The sequence below is a fragment of the Mesoplodon densirostris genome, chromosome 15 (assembly GCF_025265405.1).
Source record: "Mesoplodon densirostris isolate mMesDen1 chromosome 15, mMesDen1 primary haplotype, whole genome shotgun sequence".
In the NCBI taxonomy this organism is placed as follows: domain Eukaryota; kingdom Metazoa; phylum Chordata; class Mammalia; order Artiodactyla; family Ziphiidae; genus Mesoplodon; species Mesoplodon densirostris.
In genome coordinates, this window is record NC_082675.1 from 71,341,758 (window position 1) to 71,364,263 (window position 22,506).

Sequence of the window (22,506 nt, forward strand, 5' to 3'; positions counted from 1 at the left end):
TATTAGTGATACCTGAGATCAAAGTATAAATTGTGCCTCTATATCATGTCCTCCCTCGGAAAGAATAAATAGAAAAATATTTGCTTAAGACCTGATTTGTGTTTCTCCCCCTCGCCCTTGTGTTTAATATATTCCTTATTGTTACCCTTTTAGCCAAAACTTATATCTTTAGTGTTTGAGCTTCTAATGAATTATAGAACAGGTTTTTTTCTCTGAAATCCATGTTTCTCACAAAGCTAATAAAAACCATATGTTATTGCTCTAACTCTAACCAAAAATAAAGTATGGTTTTTGTTTGTTTGGTCTTATTGAAGAGAACATTATTGACATCCTTAATCTTGTATTCTAGAGATCAAAATGGATATCCAAGCCTCATCAGGACAGGTGGCAACTAACAGAGCCTTTCCTCAATTCTTAGTTTTAATGATATTTTAAATTCTGTCAGTACCCCAGGCAGAGAAGGATAAAAAACAACTATAGTACTGATGGTGTATGAGTTAATGGGAGGATAACTGATAAAATTAAACCTTTGTAACCTGCTGAGCTAACCCAAACTTGCTAAGCTACTAGAACATTATTGAGTAAGAGAGCTTAATTAAATTGTTTGTAATTAGTTCTCCCAAGAGGAAAAAGTATAAAAATATCACAAACTAAATACCTGTGGCACTTAGTTGCAATAGACAATGTAATCACACAAATGATATGCATAGATACCTAGAAAATATAGGTGTGCGTCATGTATATCAATGCCCTACAAACCACTGTGATTTCTTTTCTCTTGAAATTCCTCCTAGTGATGGTTTTAAATTATTGATATTAATATCTACCTTTTATTTTATGAAAATGATATACTCTGTCTTATCTGTAACAACTCTGAGTCTTAAAATGAACTAGGGATTTTCAATTAAAGGCATAACATTTTCTATCTAAGTTTTAATGAGATTTAGATCATCCGTAGACTCTAAGACAAATTTCCACGTCAGAAGACCTGGTTAGGAAGGGGCCAAGGAGCAGTGAGTTTACCGACGTGTCAAAAGTCATCTCTGACTTTTCCAGAGGAATCAATGCAGCCATTTCCAGTGACAGCTGTGCATCCCCCCTCTAGGGCAGCCTGGCATGACGGTGAGCCCACTGGACCATAACCCACCGAGCCCACCAAACTTACAATGTAACTGTGTTACGAGTAGCTTATTCATGAGCTCAGAGATTGCATTAGGAGCTGAGATGCAGAAATGCAAAAGACACAGCCCTTGGCTTAAACACCTCGCAATCCAGTAGAGTTATGGCCCAGAGAGGTAAAAGCTTTGACCAAGTGAGTTCAGTTTCCTAAAGCTCATTTTCATTTACTGTTTTTTACAGGTTCCTCTAGAAACTTCATTGGTTATTACATGAAAACTTCTAAATTGTGATGAACTAACATAAATGATAGTGTATATGCGTATATTTTGTGGGACTTGTGATGGCTTCTGTCATTATCAGCCATTCATATCCTCCATCCATGCCTTTTGCTCATTTATATTTAGTCATAGTTGTCAGCTTGACTGGGCCATGGAGTGCCCAGGTATTTGGTTAAACATTACTTCTGGGTATGTCTGTGAGGGTACTTCTGGATGAGATGGAATCAGTAGAGAGAGTAAAACAGATTGCCACCCCCCCTCTCCGCCCAGTGTGGGTGAGCCTCAGCCAGTCCCTTGAAGGCCCAAACAAAATAAAAGGCTGAGTAAGAAAGAATTCTTTGGGCTGGGACATCAGTCTTCTCCTGCCTTCGGACTTGGACTCAGACTGGAACTTACCACCACCGGCCTTCCTGGTTCTTGGGCCTTCAGACTCAGACTGGAATATGCCATCAGTTCTCCTGGGTCTGAACTTGGCCTCCATAATTGAGTGAACCAGTTCCTTATTGCTGTAAATATATCTTTCAGGTTGTTGCCTGACTTTTGATATTGTTACCTCTTTGTTTTGACATAGCAAGTTAAACATTTTTATGTAATTCCCTACAAGTTCTCAAGACTTCCTCTAAACAACTGTAGAATTGAATAAAGCATTTCTGCTACTTTTCTAATGACTTCTTTTCTAATTTATCCTTCTGCACTTCACTTCTAAAAGAGAGCTTTCTCCAAAGATATGCCCTGTGATTTTTTTTTCTTTTTGCACATGTTATTACAGTATAAAATATATACAGATGCAAGTCATAAGTGTTCACTCAAAAAAAAAAAATTTTTTTTTTTGTGGTACACGGGCCTCTCACTGTTGTGGCCTCTCCCGTTGTGGAGCACAGGCTCCGGATGTGCAGGCTCAGTGGCCATGGCTCACAGGCCCAGCTGCTCCGTGGCATGTGGGATCTTCCCGGACCGGGGCATGAACCCGTGTCTGCATCGGCAGGTGGACTCTCAACCACTGCGCCACCAGGGAAGCCCTCAAAAAAATTTTTAAATGAACACACTTGTATAAAAATCAACCAGATCAGAAAAAAAAAAAAAATCCAGAATCCCAGAAGACACTTGTGCGCCCCTCTTTTTTTTTTTTTTTTTTTTTTTTTGCGGTACGCAGGCCTCTCACTGTTGTGGCCTCTCCCGTTGCGGAGCACAGGCTCCGGATGCGCAGGCCCAGCGGCCATGGCTCACAGGCCCAGCCGCTCCACGGCATAAGGGATCCTCCCAGACCGGGGCACGAACCCATATCCCCTGCATCAGCAGGCAGACTCTCAACCACTGCGCCACCAGGGAGGCCCTGTGCGCCCCTCTTGAAGGTAACTACTCTCCTGACTTCTAAAAGCAAAGACAACATTGCCTGTTTTTTGAACTTCATATAGATATAATCATAGCGTATGTCCTCCTTTGAATTTGGCCGCTTCTACTCAGCATTTTGCTTGTGAGATACAGCCATGCTGGTTATGGTTATTGTCTGTTAATGTTCATTGATGTATAATATTCCCTTGAATGAAGAAGCCACAATCCATTTATTCATTTATTGTTGATCACCTTTGGGGTTGCTTCCATTTTTGGCTGTCATGTATTATGAACATTCTTGTAGATGTCTTTTGGGAATGGCTGTGCCCAGTTTTGTCGGTAACTGTGTAAGAGTGGAATTGCTGGGTTTAATAGGATACTTCTGCTTCTTTGTCTTTTCTTTCAACACATTTTCCTTCACATTTTCCATCAACAATATATTCTGGATTATCCTCTAAAACATGAGTAACTTGCTATTTTATATTCCCCACCTCTCTGCTCTCTTAAGCACCAACAAAATTATACATTAGTCATAAAAAGAAAAAAAAAGTCCAAGTTCAACTCCTTGACTGTCATCCTCTCCTAGATTGTGGACTCACCCTCCTGCTATATCCCGAGGCAAAGGGGCATTACTTCCCGTTGGAGTTTGCACTTAGACATCTACCTAGTCTGCTACCTCTGAGACCACAGATGAAATATAAAGATTAATTTTTCCATTTAATTTAAGGCCCAAGAAAAATAAAAGGGTTGGAAGGGTTTAAAGATGGAATGGAATGCCTCCATAGCAGGAAAAGTTCCAGTGCCCGCCTTACCACACCAGCTGCATGAGAGAAAGTTCTAAGATGGAGGCTATTCAAGGAGGAAATGGTCCTTGCATGCAGAAGAGAAAGAATTAACCAGCCCACTCCTCCCTGGCACCTTTACCCCAAACGCCTGGGTCTGCTTACGATGTGGACCATATCACAGCTCCTCCTTGGGCACAGAAGGAGGGGAGGGGAAGTTTCACGTGCACCACGAACCCTAGTCCACAATGTCATAGTTCTTAATCAGAACACCTCCAGCTTAGCAAGTCGGAAACCAAACTCTGGTCTTTCCCCCAAACCAAGTCCCCTTTCAGACTTCTCAGTTTCTGTCAGCTGTAACATCACAATCACACAGCTCAAAATCTTAGAAACCATCTCAGATTCCTTTCCTTTATCTAGTCGGTCAAATGTTTTCAGCTCTTCTTCAAAGCTGTCTATTCTTCTTCAAAATGCCTTTTGTGTCCATATCAGCTTTTATTAACTCCCAATCTTCCTGACTATTTCCCCGACTCAGTCTACTGCCCCATCCAGCTTGGCCACCACCTTGACATTAAGCTTTTCTAAAACAGTGACATCCTGAGGTTCCTTGTCCAAGGTCTCCACCAGAGCAGCAGGAACTACTGTGGACTAATGGACTTTTGAGTTGATAACAAGCCACTCTAATTTACATAGTGAAGTAACTTTTTTCAAGGAAAGTATAGATAGGGTACTGTTGAAGGATGACGTCTAGAAGAATCAAATCTAGGAAGACTTCACCCATTTGGGAATCCAGGTTTACCAGCACACTTTAGAGGACAGTTCCAGTAGAATACTTGGAGCTGAGGGCCCACTGGTGGATTGCAGGGAGGTGAGGGAGGAGAAGATATCTTGTGGGCGGCTGATATGGGCCTGTGCAGGACACATAGGCAATGGGTTTTGAATAACGTACAGAAGCCAGCATTTTCCTTCATGAGAAACCCAAGATGGACTGCCTATCACTGCATCTCTTCAAACAGCACTTGAACTTGAGCACCTGATAAAATTTCTTCATGCTTGAGGTGGGCCATCAGTCTAGTTCCCCTTTGTGTCTCTACCACTTATGTCCAAAGCTAACCCAGGTGACCTGGCCACCCACCTACTCACCCACCAAACCACCAGTCTTGTTCTAGTTCAAGGGCTCCAGCTTCAACCATGACACACACCCCCTTCTCTACTCCTGTTCCACATTCCACCATATAATTGAGCATACATTCAAGATTCAACTGGGAATCCTGAAAGCAATGAAAAAAGTAGACTTGGCTTGATTAAGCTCTCTTCTCTCCCCTCCATCTTCCTACAAACATTTGGTGAGTACCTGCTATATACCGAACGCATTACCTGCTATAGGCTGAATACATTACTATGGGTTTTTACAAAGGCAAAAGTAAATATCATACAGTTCCTATCTTCGAGGAACTTACTCCCTAGATGGGGATGTAAGACTCTCTCTTTTTCTCCCTTTCTCTCTCACTCACTCACAGGCACACACATGTGCACACACACATCCACAAGATAATAATATTGTGGTTAAATAACAATTGCGTATGGTCTGGTTTTTTATTGTGCTTGTCTTAGAGGATCAAGTAAGTGGTAGGATGCTCTGGATCTAATGGGCCTTGTTAGCTTTAGGCTTCTGTAGGTAGAGGCACACTTCCAGGTTATCTGGACAATCTGGGGACCACCAGAGCAAGATGCAAGTAGACAGAGAGATTAGAACAACACATAGAAGTGCCAAAGGAGGCCAACAGGAAGTCCAGTCCCCTCCTCCCATGCACTTTGTTTGTAGAGCTGATATTTTAAGAGACGTGTGCTCTGAAGGGCACAGGTTGGGGGTGTGGCCTCCTCTTCTTCCAGGAGCTTTGCTTTTCTGGATACTCAGCCTGTCATTGGATCCCCAGCAGACAGTAAATAGACCAGGTGAGAACTTCGCTCATGGCTGCTTTGAAGAGATACTGAATGAAAGAGTCCTTGGGAGGATGCTAACTAATTCCTGAAGCATGAAGATGACAAGCTAAGACAATAAATATCTGGGAGCTTGCTGACTTGTGAAGAGATCCTGTTCATCCCTTTTTGTTTCCATTTGGGCTTCCTAAGCGGTTCCTGGCCTGAAACAGGACCCTCCACAAGGGCTCAGACTTTGATCACCACGGGTACAGTTTCAGCTATAAAAAATGCAAATAAGCAGCTAGGAGTGCTTCTCAGGGGGGTACCTCTCACAGGCCATCTCTGTCGGAGCCCTGGGAGTACTAGAGTAGGGACTGGAAAAAAGTAGAGATTTTCCTCATTTCCTTTGCTACCCAAGAGATGTGGGGACTTCCCTGGTCGTCCAGTGGTTAAGACTCCGTGCTTCCAATGCAGGGGTTGTGGGTTCGATCCCTGGTCAGGGAACTAAGATCCCACATGCCGCGAGGCATGGCCAAAAAATTAAAAAAAAAAAAAAAAAAGAGAGAGAACGAGTGATGGGAAGGTAGAATGTGGTTGTTTAATGGCTACACATTATTGATTCTCATCCTATCAAAAGGTAAGGTCTTTGAAGCCTGCTCCGGAATCTGGGTGGGCCTCTGTGACCAATATGACCAACGGACTGTGATGGAAATGGTAATTGTGGCTTTCAAGGTTAGGTCATTAAAGGCCACGCAACGTCTACTTGGATTTCTTGGGACATTTATTCCAGGGAAAGCCAATGTCCACACAAGAAGTCTTAGTAACTTGCAGCCACCGTGCTCAGATGCTCCTTGAAAGGATTTCAGTCACCAGAGCCTTACTTCCCAGTCATCCCCACCAAGGCGCCGGACATGTGAGTCAGGAGGTCCTGGTTTCTCCTGACCAGCCCTTCCACCAGCAGAGGATGACTTATGGACCTTGGAAAATGCCAGGGGGAGAAAAAGAATCACCCAGATGAGTCTGCCTGAATTCTTGAACTATAGAATCCATAAGATGTAGTAAAATACAATTTGTATTAAGTTTCTGTGTTTGGGGATAGTTTGCTAGTGCAGCAATACTGTATACAGCCTGGGAATAAGTGTCCAAAGCCTTGTTGAAGGAGATTTGGGGGCAGAAAGGAATGCTTGTATATAAGTTGATTTGCTGAGTGGGTCTAAAGTGGGGGACAGGGGAGATACAAATGCTTCCTCATTGGCTTTTAAAATGTTAACGTTGCCATGGCCCTCACATTCTCAGCTCCCCCTTGGTACAACATGCCTATAGCACTAGTAGAGAAGGATCCAGAAAACCTGTTTTATGTCCCCATGCTGTTGCTTAGGGGCTATATTAGTTTGCTAGGGCTGCTGTAACAAAGTGCCACGACCTGGGTGACTTAACTGAAATGAATTGTCTCACAGTTCTGGGGGCTAGAAATCCAAGATCAAGGTGTCAGCAGGGTTGGTTCCTTCTGAGGGCTCTGAAGGAGACTATGTTCCATGTGTCACCTCCAGCTTCTGGTGCTTTGCTGGCCATCTTTGGCATTCCTGGACTTGTAGAAACATCACTCTGATCTCTGCATTTATCTTCACATGGTGTTCTCCCTGTGTGTATGTCTCCTTTCAAATTTTTCTACTTTATAAGGACACTAGTCATTGAATTGGGATACATCTTAATAATCTCATTTTAGCAAATGACATCTGCAGTGACCTTATGTCCAAATAAAGGCACATTCTGGGGAACTAGAAGTTACAACTTCTACATATGAATTTGTAGCACAGGGGACACAACTCAACCCATAACATGGGCTGTGTAATCTTTACTATGAGGGAAAATAATAATAAGACATGTACTACCACCTCAAAGAGATGTTGCAAGAGTTAAATAAAGTAGGGAAACTGGAAGGCTGTGCATTGGGTGCCAATGCTTAAATTTCCCCGCTCCCGTCCAAGCAAGAAGGCATGTGAGGTGCACGGGGTGATGTGCCACATGCCAGGTGCTCAGCTGCTGTGCTTGCATAAGGGTGAGGTCTGAGTGGGCGTCTCGGTGGCATTTTGCAAGGGGATTTTTGGGGGACGGCGTTTCTTTTTTGCGTGGGATGGAGTGCATTGATGTTATTTTCACTTCCTACATTAGCAATAGCAGGTGCACGGTTATGGAGAACTTCATCCCCCCGGTCTGCTTTGGGGGTTTGTGTGTGGTCAAGTTGTGACCAAAAGCAGTTCACTGAACAGAAGAGGGCACAAAGCAGCAAAGAATTCAATCTAGGCTACTTCCCGCACCCTGCTCAGCTGGGGCTTGGCAAACCACGATGAAAAAGGGGCAGTCACGTCTACATGGAGGTCCTGGGACAGGGGTCTCCTTGTCGAGGAGACAAAGATGCCTGCCAGAATTCTCCATCACAGCCACTGCCATCCTCCCTCCATCACATCCAGTGGACACTTGACCACAGGGAGCCCAGAAGCAGATACATAACTGCAGCAGTGTGTCCGTGACTACCCTGCCAGAAGGAGACGTTCTGGGAAGCCCTCCTGGAAAAGCCTGATTTTATAGAATGAGCCCAGGTTCCCAGGAAATGGAAACAGACATTACTTACTCATTGTACTGGAGCCAGGTTGATTCTGAAGTGGTGCCCACCAATGGACTGAAGAGATGTCAGGACTGTGTCGGAAATCTGGGCACATTGCCCTTTAAGCATCTGCACATTGTACATCTGAAAGCCAAATCTGAGTCCGGGGACAAAATCAGCCTTAATGAGGGCATCTGGGTGTCCTGGGATGAGATGATACAAGGAAGCACATTGGCTTCATTGGGATAAGTGGAAGATTACATGACTGGGAGCAAAGCTCATGGAGATGGGGACATTTCAAGGAATGGGTGACATTGAGTGACATTCTCTGTGTCTACTATCCCAAAGCCTACAACAGAGAAGTGGAGGAAGGTCCGTGATCCTCCTTCTGGGAAAGTCTTCTCACTGGTGAGAAGCAAAACTACATTTCAATTGCAGGATATGTATTTGATTCAAAATCCCTCCCCTCCCCACATGCATCGTCCCGCAGCTTCATCCTACACCTCCCCAAGCCTTTTCTATCCTCTGTGATAATGTTCTCCACTCTATTTATATGAAGGAAAGAAAATTCCAGGCATAGGAGCTGGGTTTCTCAAAGTGTGTTCTGAGGTCAACCTACATCAGAATTACCTTTCAAGGTAGGGAAGGTCATCAAAAAGCAGAGTTCTGTCTCACCCGTGGAAACAGAATCTCAGAAGGTAGGGTCTGTTTAGGTTCTTGGTACTCAAAGTGGGGACCAGCAGCACCTAGACGTTTGTTAGAAATGCACACTCTCAGGCCACACCCTGGACCGATCGAACCAGCAATGGGGTTTTAGCAAAATCCCCCACTTTTATGCACATTACCATTCAAGGGTCCATTAATTGGTCTGACTCTCCAGACCCAGAGCTGGTTTCCCACCTTGGAAAAATGACTCAAGTACTTTGGTTGCCCTTGATTTCCATCTTCATCTTATTTTTATCTGGATACAGGTATCAGAGGCTACAAGGAAGGTTTTCTAATCCCTGAATTGTCAGCAGCCTATATTCTCTCTCTCCATCCCGAAAGTGCCTTTGAACTTCACATTTCCTGACTTTCAAAGCACAAAGCCTCTTTTTCTTTTTGAGATTATTATACCAATTTATTATCCCACCAGCAACATATAAAATTTTTTTAACATCTTTATTGGAGTATAATTGCTTTACAATGGTGTGTTAGTCTCTGCTTTATAACAAAGTGAATCAGTTATACATATACATATGTTCCCATATGCCTTCCCTCTTGCATCTCCCTCCCTCCCACCCTCCTTATCCCACCCCTCTAGGTGGTCAGAAACCACCGAGCTGATCTCCCTGTGCTATGCGGCTGCTTCCCACTAGCTATCTATTTTAAGTTTGGTAGTGTATATATGTCCATGCCACTCTCTCACTTTGTCACAGCTTACCCTTCCCCCTCCCCATATCCTCAAGTCCATTATCTAGTAGGTCTGTGTCCTTATTCCCATCTTACCCCTAGGTTCTTCATGACCTTTTTTTATTTTTCTTAGATTCCATACATATGTGTTAGCATATGGTATTTTTTTTCTCTTTCTGACTTACTTCACTCTGTATGGCAGACTTGAGGTCCAAGCCTCTTTTATTAGAGCATGAATAGAATCTTTGCCTGAAGCAAGAGATCCAGCTTCACCAGCTGACATACTATGTGTCACCTCATTCTGAAAGCATCTGATACTGTTCCTTGGTGTCTAATCCTAACCTTCCACTGTAACAATTGTATATGCATAAAATGCCTGTGAAATTGTAAAGAGAAACTCACAATTAGCAAAGAGGAGAGGAGACTGGTGGCTTTGGAAACAGGAAAGGGTGACATGTCTCCCTGTATTCCTATTTGTAACCATTAAGGTATGACCCTACAAATTAAAAATAGATTTAAAGTGAAAATTAAATTGAACACAACATTGTAAGTCAACTATACTCCAATAAAATTTTTTTAAAAATTAAGTTGAATAATCATCCTGTCCTTAAATTATTCCACTCAAAGACACTTGCCAGCTTACACCCTTGTTGTTGGCAAACCAACCATGCCACCACTCAGCCAAACGTTTGTGTATCAGTTAACCAGTACCTTCTTGGAGGTGAGAAGAAAAGAAATTTGAGGGTCATGAAGGAGGAAGGAAGGAAAAAAGAAAAAAATAACATCTAGCTCAGCACACAGATTTAACCTAGAAAAAGAACTCAAAGTTAGGGAAAATGGAATTTGTGTGATGTGCTTTTCTCCTTGCCCCATTCTAGCCTGTTTTCGCTTCCTTTGAAAATCTCCACATGATGCTAACAGAAGCCAAACTGTCCATCTTTCCTGGCTGGCTTCCCAAATGTTACACCAAAGTCACTGTTAGACGTTCTGGGATTCACTGAACTGACCATGAGACCTCTAGTTACAGCTTCAGAGAGGCACCGAAGGAGACGAAATTAGGACAGGAAGAAGGTGAAAATAAATTACTTTCTGAACCTTCTTGGAAGAGGTCCCAAGCTCACGACTTCATTTTGAAATGGCAGGAAAAACAAAACACGTTGAAATAGGGCTTCAGTAGCAGCCCCAACTCAAACGGATGCAGAGAAGTGCTGAAGTATTCAAAATACTGCCAACTGGCACTTACGTATGCAAATGAGTTACAAATGTGAGGGTCCAAATTTTGGGTTATGTGTGCCAGGACGGAGGGGATGGAGGGAGCATGTGTCTATTTCTAGACAGCACCTTTTTTAGAAACTGATTTCTATATTGTCAGCTTCCCGAAACCATTATCTCACATTTTAAATGATAAACATATTTTTAATTCCATAGCCTGGTACACATTTCAGGAAGACTATTACGTGTATCTGGAGGTTGTAACTGGTATCAAGTACCACGATGTTGAACAGCACTGTTCTCACCCACAGCATCACTTTTTTAAAGATCATCAAGGTCTGATGTGCTGGCAAAATGCAGATGCTGATAAGTGTAAATGTCAGTAGAGCTGGGGATTAATGAGGACACACCAAGAAAGATGAACCACATTTTTATTCTCCTCCAAGAAAAACCATTATAGTGTTTCAACAATAAGATGTCGTCCTCGAAGCAGCTTTTCACCTACCTGAGTTAACTCAGGGTTAACTTGCAAAGCACTTACTTAGTCTCCTCTGAGCCCTGCCCTGGGACTGGCTCTGCCTGGGGAAGGACCCTCCTGCTGGGTGGGTGCTCATCTCACTGACCAAGGTCCTTCCTAACTGCTGAGTCTCTGCTCACCCTGCCCTGAACCTGCCTTGCCCTTTCAGGTCTCCTGGTTCTCGACTCTTTATAATGCTCTGGGTTTGCATCTAGCTTTACAACCTGGCATTTGTGTCCTGATTCTTATCTGCATACCTGGGCTCTGACCTGCTCCTTGCTTTAAATGTCACAGTTCCTGGTGCATCATGTGGCCTGTTGACCCCTTGGTGACTCACTGCTCTTTGAATGCTCTATTATGACAAGTTCTGGCATCAGCACAGTTGTCTCTGATCCCTCTAGTTGCATCCACTGGGTGGGCATCCACGCCCTTGTGTAATACCCCCAGATTAATTCAACCTAGAATTATCAAAAAGAAGGCTTAACTAAAGCAAGCACTCTTCTGCTGGTTAATATCCTAAACGTACAAACAGTAGAGAGACAAAGAGAGAACAAGACCATCCTCAGATAACAGACATCTCACTAAAAATTGCAAATAGTAAATGTGCACCATCACGCTTGAACCGTGAATAAAAGTATTTCCTTTGGAGAAAAAGGAAGTGAGGAACAGCAGCGTCCACCTTCTGCAAGTCTCCACAGCAGATTACACATGAGAACCAAATGGATTCCAGGCTCTTCTTGCCAGAAAAGCAACCTCCCTTCCCAACCTGAACTCCCAGTCCTTATCAAGAACTGTGCAGGCTCTGAGATTTTTTCCTATTATAAGCTAATAAATTAACGTGATATCATTTCATGGACACCAGCAAAAGAATCAAAACTCCAGGATCAGAGAAAAAGGTCTTTATCACTCCTGGTAAAAGCAGTAATGAGGTCTCCGTGTTCTCATGGGTTTGCCCTGTGCCCCAAGTCCCAAGCGGTGATGCAAGGGCTCATGGTGGATGCCCACACAGGCAGGGGGTTGCATTACAGGAAAGGAACGCTGAACTTGGGGATTCACCACTTTTATAGCAAGCAGAAGCAAGCCTGCTCTTTGGGGAAAGACCTGACCTCAGCCCTCAATCTCGCACACAGCAAACACTTAAAGAAACAGGGTTGCTCAGATGTCTGGGTCAGAAGTAGGCAGGCATTCTCAGCAAGAACACACAGGACTTTCAGAGCCATGGTGGATGGCCTTTCCCACCATTCCTGCCCCAAACAACTCCAGATACATGGGGCTCCAGGCCCTGTCCCACAGACTCTCAGTATGCTCCTGTGTCCTGCCCTTGGTCGTGCTCAGGTTGTTCCACTGCCTTAAAACATGCTCCCCCAAACCTCCACCAAGGAAAGCATCCTTCAGTGATCTCTGCAAAGATTGCTTTCCCCCACGAAGCCTTCCCTGACCCCTATTCCTCCCTCCAGACGATGCTTCTCCTGCATCTTGGAGTGAGCATAGCATTTCTTTTCTGGGCATGTCTGTCTGACTCTCCTCAAGACTGGGGGTGGGGAGGCCTGTGTATATATCCAGGTATAGGACAAGCTCATGCACATGTCCGATAAACAAAAATGACCAAGACACACAGAAGAGAAAAACGTTGAAATGCAAAGAAAAAAATAATTTGTAGACATCCTTAAAACCAACCACCTCCCTTTCAGTTCTTGGTTTCTAAACACCATTCCTGGACGGCGGTGTGGGAGGATGCAGAGTTAGCATCTCTCCACCACTAAGGTGCCCACCAGTCGCTGGTGAGGGACTCTGACACCCAAGGAGATGGGAGGAACCCCAAAGTGAACCGGTAGGACGTAGAGGGACTGATGAGGGAGGAGAAGTGGAGGTCAGACGGGATTGGCGCCCCTGAGTCCAGGGAGATCAGGAGAGGCAGGTGGGAGGGACTGTCCCGGAAGAACAGGAGAGGAACAGAGCATGATCACCTGGCCCACTGAGGCCGGGGAGCCTGCTGAGCTCCCAAGCAGATACTCCCCGCAAAGGCCCATCCAGACCACGTGGGTCCTGGGGTCATAGGAAGGAGGCCAGGGAGATCAAGAGAAGAAGGTGGGAGGAGCCATCCAGGAGGAGGGGCAGAGGAGTGGAGGGCGATTGCCCCACCCACTCGAGCCCAGGAAGCCTGCTGGGCTCCCAGGTGAGGTCCCCTGCCCTCTGAGACCAGGGGTGGGGGGAACGCCTGGGCCCCTTCTGTTCCTTAAGCCTAAGCCCCACCCCCACAGCCCCCAGAGCCTTTTCCAGCCCTGTGGGTCTTGAGCTTTGGCCCTGCCCACCACCTAAACCTTGCCCTTGCTTAGGCCCCGCCCTCCACCATCAAGGCCTTTCTCCTCCCCTTTTTTTTTTCTTTTCCCTCCTCCTCCTCTTTTTTACTATTGTGGTACTGATGTACCTTCCGGTTGTTGATTCATCTATATTTTTATATTCTTGCTAACATATCTGTTAGTTTCCTAGTCTAATTTTATTTTTCACTTTGTTATTGTCCTTTTTTATTTTAGCCACCCCAGGCAGCTTGCAGGATCCTGGTTCACAAACCTAATGTTGGGCTGAAGCTCCTGCAGTGGGAGCCCCGAGTCCGAGCCACTGGACTAACAGAGAACGTCAGACCCCAGGAATATTCATTGGAGTGTGGTCTCACGGAGTTCCTCATCTCAGTACCAAGACCCAGCTCTACCCAACAGCCTACAAACTCCAGTGTTGGAAGCCTCAGGCCAAACAACCAGTAAGATGGGAACACAATCCCACTCATTAAAAAAAAAAAAAAATGAGATGGCAAAAAATATGTCACAGATGAAGGAACAAGGTAAAAACCTACAAGATCAAATAAATGAAGAGGGAATAGGCAATCTACCTGAAAAATAATTCAGGGTAATGACAGTAAAGATGATCCAGAATCTCAGAAATAGAATGCAGGCACAGATTGAGAAAATACAAGAAATGTTTAACAAAGATCTAGAAGAACTAAAGAACAAACAAACAGAGATGAACAACACAATAAATGAAATGAGAATTACGCAAGAAGGAATCAATAACAGAATAACTGAGGCAGAAGAACGAATAAGTGAGCTGGAAGACAGAATGGTGGAAATAATGGCCAAGGAGCAGAATAAAGAAAAAAGAATGAAAAGAATTGAAGACAATCTCAGAGACCTCTGGGACAACACTAAACACACCAACATTCGAATTATAGGGGTCCCAGAAGAAGAAAGGGAAAATAAGGGTGTGAGAAAATATTTGAAGAGATTATAGTTGAAAACTTCCCTAACATGGGAAAGGAAATAGTCACCCAAGTCCAGGAAACACAGAGAGTCCCATATAGGATAAAACCTAGGAAAAACACACCAAGACACATATTAATCAAACTAAAAAAAATTAACTTCAAAGAAAAAATATTAAAAGCAGCAAGGGAAAAACAAAAAGTAACATACAAAGGAATCCCCATAAAGTTATCAGCTGATTTTTCAGCAGAAACTCTACAGACCAGAAGTGAGTAGCAGGGTATATTTAAAGTGATGAAAGAAAAACCTACAACCAAGATTACTCTACCCAGAAAGGATCTCATTCAGATTCTACAGAGAAATCAAAAACTTTTCAGACAAGCAAAAGCTAAGAGAATTCACCACCACCAAACCAGCTTTACAACAAATGCTAAAGAAAATTCTCTAGGCAGGGAACACAAGAGAAGAAAAAGAACCACAAAAACAAACCCAAAACAATAAAGAAAATGATAATGGGAATATACATATCGATAATAACCTTGAATGTAAATGGATTAAATGCCCCAACCAAAAGACACAGACTGGCTGAATGGATACAAAAACAAGACCCAGATATATGCTGTCTACAAGAGACCCACTTCAGACCTAGGGACACATACAGACTGAAAGTGAAGGGATCATAAAAGCTATTCCATGCAAATGGAAATCAAAAGGAAGCTGGAGTAGCAATACTCGTATCAGAGAAAACAGACTTTAAAATAAAGACTGTTATAAGAGATAAGGATGGACAGTAGATAATGATCAAAGGATTAATCCAAGAAGAAGATATAACAATTATAAATGTTTATGCACCCAACATAGGAGCACCTCAATACATAAGGCAAATGCTAACAACCATGAAAGGAGAAATTGACAGTAAAACAATAATAGAAGGGGACTTCAACACCCCACTTACACCAATGGACAGATCACCCAAACAGAAAATAAATAAGGAAACACAAGCTTTAAATGACACAATACACCAGATATATTTAATTGATATTTATAGGGCATTCCACTCAAACGTGGCAAAATACACTTTCTTCTCAAGTGCACATGGAACATTCTCCAGGATAGATCACATCTTGGGTCACAAATCAAGCCTTGGAAAATTTAAGGAAATTGAAATCGTATCAAGCATCTTTTCTGACAACAACGCTATGAGATTGGAAATCAATTACAGGAATAAACCCGTGAAAAACACAAATACATAGAGGCTAAACAGTGTGCTACTAAATAACCAAGAAATCACTGAAAAAATCAAAGGAGGAGTAACAAAATACATAGAAAAAAATGACAATGAAAACACGACAACCCAAAACCTATGGGACGTGGCAAAAGCAGTTCTAAGAGGAAAGTTTATAGCAATTCAATCTCACCTCAAAAAACAAGAAAAATCGCAAATAAACAATTTAACCCTACACTTAAAACAACTAGAGAAAGAAGAACAAAGAAAACTCAAAGTCAGTAGATGGAAAGAAATCATAAAGATCAGAGCAGAAATAAATGAAATAGAAACAAAGAAAACAATAACAAAGATCAATAAGACTAAAAGCTTTGAGAAGATAAACAAAACTGGTAAACCCTTAGCCAGATTCATCAAGAAAAAAAGCGAGAGGATGCAAGTCAATAAAATTAGAAATGAAAAAGGAGAAATCACAACTGACACCACAGAAATACAAAGGATTATATTCCACATTATTTCCACATTATTTTCACAAGTAATGAAATTGAAACCGTAATTAAAAATCTTCCAACAAACAAAAGTCCAGGACCAGATGGATTCACAGGCAAATTCTATCAAACATTTAGAGAAAAGCTAACACCAATCCTTCTCAAACTCTTCCAAAAAGTTGCAGAGGGAAGAACACTCCCAAATTCATTCTACGAAGCCACCATCACCCTGATACCAAAACCAAAAAAAGATATCACAAAAAACGAAAATTATAGACCAATACCACTGATGAACATAGATGCAAAAATCCTCAACAAAATACTAGCAAACAGAATCCAACAGCACATTAAATGGATCATACACCATGATCAAGTGGTATTTATCCCAGGGATGCAAGGATTCTTCAATATATGCAAATCAATCAATGTGATACAACACATTAACAAATTAAGGAAAAAAAACCATATGATCATCTCAATAGATGCAGAAAAAGCTTTTGACAATATTCAACACCGATTTATGATAAAAACTCTCCAGAAAATTGGCACAGAGGGAACCTACCTAAAGGCCATATATGGCAAACCCACAGCAAGCATCATACTCAATGGTGAAAAACTGAAATCACTTCCACTAAGATCAGGAACAAGACAATGATGTCCACTCTCACCACTCTTATTCAACATAGTTTTGGAAGTCCTAGCCCTGGCAATCAGAGAAGAAAAAGAAATAAAAGGAATACAAATTGGAAAAGAAGAAGTAAAACTGTCACTATTTGCAGATGACATGATACTATATGTCAAAAATCCTAAAGATGCTATCAGAAAACTACTAGAACTAATCAACGAATTTGGTAAGGTTGCGGGATACAATTTAATGCACAGAAATCTCTGACATTCCTATACACCAACAACGAAAAATCAGAAAGAGAAATTAAGGAAACAATCCCATTTACCATCGCAACAAAAAGAATAAAATACCTAGGAATAAACCTGCCTAAAGTGGTGAAAGACTTGTATTCAGAATACTATAAAACAATGATGAAAGAAATCAAAATGACATAAACAGATGGAGAAATATACCATGTTCTTGGAATGGAAGAATCAATACTGTGAAAATGACTATACTACCCAAAGCAATCTACAGATTCAATGTGATCCCTATCAAACTACCAATGGCATTCTTCACAGAATTAGAACAAAAAATTTACAATTTGTATGGAAATACAAAAGACCCCAAATAGCCAAAGCAATCTTGAGAAAGAAAAACGGAGTTGGAGGAATCAGGCTCCCTGACTTCAAACTATACCGTAAAGCTACAGTAATCAAGACAGTATGGTACTGGCACAAAAACAGAAATATAGATCACTGGTACAGGATAGAATGCCCAGAGATAAACCCATGCACATATGGGCACCTGATTTACGACAAAGGAGGCAAGAACATACAATGGAGAAAAGACAGCCTCTTCAATAAGTGGTGCTGGGAAAACTGGACAGCTACATGTGAAAGAATGAAATTAGAACACTACCTAACACCACACAGAAAAATAAACTCCAAATGGATTAAAGACTTAAATGTAAGACCAGACACTATAAAACTCTTAGAGGAAAACATAGGAAAAACACGCTTTGACATAAACCACAGCAAGATGTTTTTTGACCCACCTCCTAGAGTAATGGAAATAAAAACAAAAATAAACAAATGGGACTTAATTAAACTTAAAAGCTTTTGCACAACAAATGAAACCATAAACAAGACAAAAAGACAACCCTCAGAATGGGAGAAAATGTTTGCAAATGAAACAACAGACAAAGGATTAATCTCCAAAATATACAAACAGCCCATGCAGCTCAATATCAAAAAAACAAACAATCCAGTTAAAAAATGGGCAGAAGACCTAAATAGACATCACCAAGGAAGACATACAGATGGCCAAGAGACACATGAAAAGATGCTCAACACCACTAATTATTAGAGAAATGCAAATCAAAGCTACAATGAGGTATCACCTCATGCCGGTCAGAATGGCCATTATCAGAAAATCTAGAAAGAGTAAATGCTGGAAAGGGTGTGGTGAAAAGGGAACCCTCCTGCACTCATGGTGGGAATGTAAATTGATACAACCACTGTGGAGAACAGTATGGAGGTTCCTTAAAAAACTAAAAATAGAACTACCATATGACCCAGCAATCCCACTACTGGACATATATCCTGAGAAAACCATAATTCAAAAAGAGACATGTACCACAATGTTCATTGCAGCACTATGTACAATAGCCAGGACATGGAACCAACCTGTCTATCAACAGATGAATGGATAAAGAAGATATGGCACATATATGCAATGGAATATTACCCAGCCATAAAAAGAAAGAAACTGAGTTATTTGTAGTGAGGTGGAGGGACTTAGAGTGTGTCCTACAGAGTGAAGTAAGTCAGAAAGAGAAAAACAAATACCGTATGTTAATGCATATATATGGAATCTAAAAAAAAAATGGTACTGATGATCCACGTTGCAGGGCAGGAATAAAGAGGTAGACATAGAAAATGGACTTCAGGACATAGGGTGGGAGGGCGAAGCTGGGGTGAAGTGAGAGTAGCATCGACATACATACACTACTGAATGTAAGTAAGTTGGCTGATGGGGAGCAGCAGCGTAGCACAGGGAGATCGGCTCAGTGCTTTGTGATGACCTAGAGGGGTGGGGTAGGGAGGAAGGGAGGGAGGCTCAAGATGGAGGGGATATGGGGACAGGTATATGCACATGGCTGATTCGCTTTGTTGTGCAGAAACTAACACAGTATTGTGAAGCGATTATACTCCAATAAAGATCTAATAAAAAAATTAAGTTATTACAAAATAATAGCTAAAAAAAAATACCATTCCCTAATCAAAGGAACTAAGGCTCCTTGGAGAAGTGGTTGATTTCACGGCTGGAGCAGGGAAAATATAAGATGAACCTGGGATATCTTGTGGTGTTAGGAAGTAGGGAAGTGCGCAGAAAAGGATGGGGGCAGGTCAGAAGGACTCAGGAGCCAACCTGGAGGAGCTCCAATGGCCAAAGCTGGACCAATTTGAGCACCAAAATAAATAACAATATAATATTATATTATAATTCAAAGACAAAAAGAAATATCTGTGGGTCCATTCTGATACAAATAAATTATTTTTCATTGCTTCATAACATAGATTTTCAATTAATACTTCTTGGATTTTTTTCCAATTCAGCGTCAAGAGGATCCTCACTTTTTATTTACCTCCAAACAGTATCCCATTATCTGGTCATAATTTATTTGATGATTCATAGGTTGCAGATTGTTCCCAATCTTTTCTATTACAGACAATGCTGGTTGAATAATCTTGTAACCCTGTATTTCAAATAGGTATGTGTATATCTGTAGAATAAATTCTTAAAAGTGGAACTGCTAAGTCACAGGTATATAAGGCTTATATGTGTGTCACGAACAATGAAAAACATGGAGGAACTGTCACAGATTGGTGAAGACTAAAGACAAATAAACACAATAAAGTCTTTTGGATTGGATACCGGAACAAAAGAAAAAAGAAGGACATTGGTGAATAAACTGGTGAAATCCTAGTATAATCTATCGTTAGTTCATAGTGTTGTACCAATATTACTGTCAGTCTGGATAATTGTGCCCTGATTGTGTAAGATGTTAGCATTAGGGGCAGCTGGAGGAAGGGTATGTGGGAAGTCTCTATAACATATTTACAACTCCTTTTTAAATCTAAAATTATTTCAAAAATTTTTTTTAAGTTTTAGAAAAATGACAGTGAGAATTCAAAGATAATAATATCTAAGCACTTTACATAGATTAACTCCCTAATTTACACAACAATTTCCTATGAGGATGTGACCTCTATTATACCCATTTTATAACTGATAAAACTGAGGCATAGGGCAGTTAAGTAACTAGTCTAAAGAGACCACCTTGTAAGTAGTGAGGCCAGGATCAAAACCCAGCTCCAGAATCTGTGCTCCTAGACATGTTGCCTTACTGGTCAAGGCCATTGTGGTTCTTAGGATGTCGTTGCTTTTTCCTTAGTGCTCTAAGCTCTAGAGTAGAGGTTACTGATCACAGAATCTGTTTTTTCCCAAGTGCATATCGAATCTCCGCAAACATTGATGACCTCACTGGTCTCATTCTCATTTTTCAACGGAAGCAAATGAGGCCCAGAGAGGTATGCCAGATACTGTTTTTGATAGTATGGTCTTTGCTTTTCTAAGCTAATCCCCAGGGGCCAGGTTCACAAAGTCTGAGAACTCAGTTTTCCAGAGTCTTGGGTCAGCAGGTCCCTGATTGGATTTCACCCAAGAAAAGCGCTGTTGCAGGTCTGGAAGGCAGAAAAGAAGCAGAACCCGTTGTCCTCCGATCCCTCTCTAGCTACAACCGAGCGGAGGCATGGACTACAGGCTGCAGATAGGACGTTCCGCCTGTGGCTTCCGGGCAGCTTCTGAAGGATCACCCCCTTCGACTGTCGGCTGGAGTCAGCTTCCCTGGAATCCCAGTATTTCCAGACTTCCTGATATTTTCTTTCCTAGCCTCTAATTCCCTGCATAAAACCTTTTCTAAATACTTAAGATGGTCTTTGTTTTCTTGACCAAACACTAAGAATTTAAATAACTCTCCCAAGATCACACAGCTAGTAAGTGGCAGGGCTAGATTTACTAGTCCATGCTTGCAACAAGTATTTCCTGAATACCTAAATTTTTCATTTCTACATTGGGACTGGAGCCCTTTCCTGGCACCCAAGACCACTTGGTTGGGATTCTGACAACCTTCCTGGCTTTCCGTGTCCCTGTCCACCTTAACCCTCTGTGGATTCCTGCTTCAAACCAGATGGACATTCTCCCATGAAGGATTCCAAGTTCCATTTGCCTATAAGCATCAGCATAGTTGAAATCCATCAACCGCCTTTGACAACTTCTATCACTCCAGCCTGGATTGAGCTTAATTTTGCTACCCACCCCCTCTTTAGGACACTGATTCTCATGACCCCTCCAGAGGACAGTATTAAAATCAGATCACTCCACAGTTCCTTCTCATTCCCTCTTGTCACTGCTGAGGTTCCAGCACACATCACTGCCAAAGCCAAGTTGATGATGTGCAGTCCTCATACCAAGGAACTTTGCAAACTTTGCAAACTATGAATGCTAATAAAAATTAATTCTTTTTTTTATTGCATCAGCCACTGTCCAATTCTGTCACTAGAGACCTGGCTCAAAAAATATAATTTAAAAGGAAATATTTATTATTAATTAGTGTTCAGAAAGCTTCAACCACAAGCTCAAAGTATTCATAGGCGTGGGTCTCTAGTGATTCTAATTAAGCAATACTAATGTTGCAGCTTTCTTTTGGTTCTGCCGAATTTCACATAGGCAGCCATTTGGGGTAACGTTACTAATACACACTTAATGCAAATATTAACCAGGTTTTCTTTCCACCAGGAATAGTGTTAGATCTTCCAATTTTCTTCAGAAATGTTGAAGTTGGAAATCCACTTTTAAAATTATATATACATAATCTCACTCTTTAAAACATGTTAGCAGCTAATTAAATTCCATTACACAGATAAAATTAAGACCGCAACCTCTGATTTTATGAATATCTTGAAGCTTAAAGCACATATATTTAAAGAAGATATAATAAAAGGAACATTACATGACAGGAAACAATGAAAAGAATGACTATTTCTTAAGTATCTATTTGCTAATCATTGATTAACATTAAGACATGCATTATCTCATTTATACAAAGAAGCTACTAAGAGTTGGGGTGGGAGACAAAAGAGTGAAAAGAGGAAAAAAGTAAAGGGCTTTGACACAGAATTCTGGAATGTCTTATTCATCACTGCAAGGGTCAGCCTACAGGAGAATTGAAGGTTTCACTGAGGAAGCAACATTTCTAAGGCAGGAAAACAGCAGTCTTCTCATGAAAACTTGGCTATTTTGTTAATTTATTTCCTTCATATGTTTACTTTTATTTTTAGAATAACTGATATTCTTGGAATCCTAATATATCACCCATTAGGTAATGAAAGTCTTCAGCTTCCTGTCTTCAATTCTCTGATTAAATTGAAAAAGAGTTGGTTATCATGTCTCATCTGTATGTATGTGACCTGGAGTTCTTGCTCCCTTGCCTCTCTCCCATCACTGTTACCTGCGGGCTGTTACAGCGTGCAGGACGAGGCAGATGCTTGGAAAAAAACAGTCTGGGGCAGTTGGTGGATCATGTCCATGGAGGGTTGGACACGTGCCAGCTTCCCAAACGTCTCTATCTCAACCCCACTGCTGAACCCCGCTCCCAAGACCTGCTCCGCTGCCCCGCCAGCCCACTCTCGGCACATCGTTCCCCAT